The following is a 3229-nucleotide window of genomic DNA, read 5'->3' on the forward strand; positions in this document are numbered from 1 at the left end:
GAGATTGGTTTATAATACATATTTCAGGAAACTGTTTTACATCTTCACTGTCTTCCATACTCCAGAGTCAGGAGGTGGCGCCAAAATCAATAACAGCTACAGACGCAACAGAAGGCATGACTGCAATCTACTTTAGCCAAATTGTGAGTAAGTAAAGTTAACGAATATATTAAACAATAGCTGGGTTTCCAAGCAAACGTGAAGCGAATCTTTTCCAAAAACAATAACGGTGATATTGGTAACCTAATAACCAACAGTAAACAAAACAATGTACGTGTGCAAAATAGTCACAATGGGGCAATTTATTAATGTATCTGCCGTGCAGCTTGTAATTGTCAAACTGAATGCTGTGCATAGAAGAAGGAATGCAGACTTTTTCATGAAGGCACAAGCAGCAAGGACACTGCGACGACATGGAGCCCCAGAAAACTCCAATGGAAACAGCTAGACGGTCAGTACCGTGCGTTTAATGTTTGCTACGTCACAATTAATTCGGCAAATGCGTTTCCATATCCCATTATTCGCATAAAACAAATACCACCTCAAGCGAGCGTGAAACATTTTTTGCGAATTAAGGGATTTTTAATCGAAATTTGGCGTTTCCATTACTCGTTTTTGATGTCTTCGTCATGGTGAGGAAAACATCTTACTTGTTAGTTTCGTGTGATTATCTAAAATGTCAGTAACTGGGTTTCCATCCAAATGTTAAGCGAATCTTTTCAAAATTCGCAATAAAAGAAAAACAAATAACGGTGCGCGTTTCCATCAAGTTGTTTGAGCGAATGACGGTGATATTGGTAACCTAGTAACCATAAACAAAACAATTCGTGAAAAATGGAGACAGGACTGCATGTAGTCAGAATGGAGCAAGTTTTATGTATTTGCCGTGCAGCTTGTAATTGTCAAACTGAATGCTGTGTTTAGAAGAAGGAATGCAGACTTTTTCAAGAAGGCACAAGCAGGCAGCAATTAAGGACATTGCGACGACGTCGAGCCCCATGATAAAGACAACTCCAGGGGAAACAACTAGACGGTCAGTTCTACCCGTATGGGTTTAATGTTTGCTTCGTCAGAATTAATTCGGTAATGCGTTTCAATCTTCCATTATTCGCATAAATCAAATACCACATCAAGCGAGCGTAAAAACGTTTTTTTGCGAATTAAGGGATTTTTAATTGAAATTTGGCGTTTCCATTACTTGTTTTTAACGCGATACTTCATGGTGAGGAAAACATTAATTTGGTGTGATTATCTAAAATGTCAAACGTGATGCGAATCTTTTCAAAATTCGCAAAAAAAGAAAAACAAAGAAATGCGAATGAGGTGCGTTTCCATCAAGTTGTTTGAGCGAATGACGGTGATATTGGTAACCTAGTAACCAACAGTAAACAAAACAAATGTAGCCTACGTGTCGTGTGGAAAATGGAGACAGGACTGCATGTAGTCACAATGGGGCAAATTATTAATGTATTTGCCGTGCAGCTTTTAATTGTCAAACTGAGTTCTGTGCATAGAAGAAGGAATGCAGACTTTTTATGAAGGCACTATATAGCAGCAAGGACATTGCGACGACGTCGAGCCCCAGAAAACTCCAACGGAAACAGCTAGACGGTCAGTACCGTGGGTTTAATGTTTGCTACGTCAGAATTAATTGGGCAAATGCGTTTCCGTCTTCCATTATTCGCATAAATTAAATACATCAAGCGAGCGTGAAAACGTTTTTGCGAATTAAGGGATTTTTAATAGAAATTTGGCATTTCCGTCACTCGTTTTTGATGCGATAGGCTACTTCATCATGGCGATTGAAACATGGGTGTGATTATCTAAAATGTCAGTAGCTGGGTTTCCATCCAAACGTGAAGTAAATCTTTTCTTAATTCGCAATTAAAGAAAAACAAACAAATGCGAATTAGGTGCGTTTCCAACAAGTTGTTTGAGCGAATGACGGTGATATTGGTTGGTTGGTAACCTAGTAACCAACAGTAAACAAAACAATGTAGCCTGCATGTAGTCACAATGGGGCAAGTTATTAATGTATTTGCCGTGCAGCTTGTAATTGTCAAACTGAATGCATAAGAAGGAATGCAGACTTTTTATGAAGGCACTAGCAGCAAGGACACTGCGATGACGTCGAAAACTCCAGCGGAAACAGCTAGACCAGTGGTTCCCAAACTTTTTCAGCATGCGGCCCCCCTTGTGTACGATTTATTCCTTCGCGGCCCCCCAAAGAAAATTTGTGAAAAAAACTGTTCTAAAACTTAACATTTTAATTAAAAAAACATTAAATTATACAAAAAAGTAGTGATTTTGGTTAGTAGCCTTACTTTTTTAGGTTTAATTACACAGAATTCATGATAAATTAATGTATTTCATAAAATGTCATAAAACTGGGGGCCCCCTGGCACCATCTCGCGGCCCCCAGTTTGAAAACCACTGAGCTAGACGGTCAGTTCCATGGGTTTAATGTTCGCTACGTCAAAATTAATTTGATTAATTCAAATGCATTTCCATCTCCCATTATTCGCATTAATCAAAAACCACGTCAAGCTAGCATAAAAAAGTTTTTGCAAATTAACGGATTTTTAATCGTGGTGATGGATGGCTACTGTCAGACACCAACAGACGGTTTGTTGGGATGTTACCCCGTCGGTGTATGTTGCTTTTAGTCGGTTAATTGTTTTGTGGTTTAATGTTTGAAGCCAAATACATGAATGAGGTCATACTGTAATCAGTATAAAAAAATGTATGACTTCATAAACAAAAGAATGTTTCAATTATACATATGTTGTTGAGTGCATTGTGTGCCTAACTAAAGCTATATGTTTTACAGATACAACATTATTTCATCGTCAGTATGGTGGGACAACCTCCTAGACAGTATGCTACAAAGATATTGATTTTTGTGATTTGTTTTTTAAATTTTACATGTTTATTTAGCACAAATAATAACAATTTCCTACAATTATACTTGCTGGTATTTAAGCTGCCTCTATTTTAGTACATTCAAGTATTTTTTATTTTTTATTGCATGTTTATTTAACATTACATAAAAGAAAGCATACAACATGACATAACATCAGTCACCATTCCAGTTTACAGTGGCACATAATCATTCAAAAATCATTTTTATATATGCCGATTTATGTTAGAAACAACTGTATTTTTATCAAATAAACACAGACATGATAAGCATAAGATATTTCTTTTAAAAAATAGTGGTGGGCAATGA

General features: G+C 36.9%; 1 long non-coding RNA gene across 3 annotated transcripts; it reads left to right on the forward strand.

Moving 5' to 3' along the window:
- The first annotated feature begins 269 nt into the window (after positions 1-269).
- LOC129439360 (uncharacterized) lies at positions 270-2967 on the forward strand. Of its 3 annotated transcripts, none has more exons than XR_008642779.1 (2): positions 270-451; positions 2831-2967. It is a non-coding gene; the product is annotated as an uncharacterized lncRNA (long non-coding RNA). The 3 variants fall into 3 exon arrangements; XR_008642778.2 differs by lacking the exon at positions 270-451 and adding an exon at positions 602-1033; XR_008642780.2 differs by lacking the exon at positions 270-451 and adding an exon at positions 1265-1611.
- Positions 2968-3229: the final 262 nt, after the last annotated feature.

This window comes from Misgurnus anguillicaudatus, chromosome 22 (assembly GCF_027580225.2).
Source record: "Misgurnus anguillicaudatus chromosome 22, ASM2758022v2, whole genome shotgun sequence".
Lineage (NCBI taxonomy): Eukaryota > Metazoa > Chordata > Actinopteri > Cypriniformes > Cobitidae > Misgurnus > Misgurnus anguillicaudatus.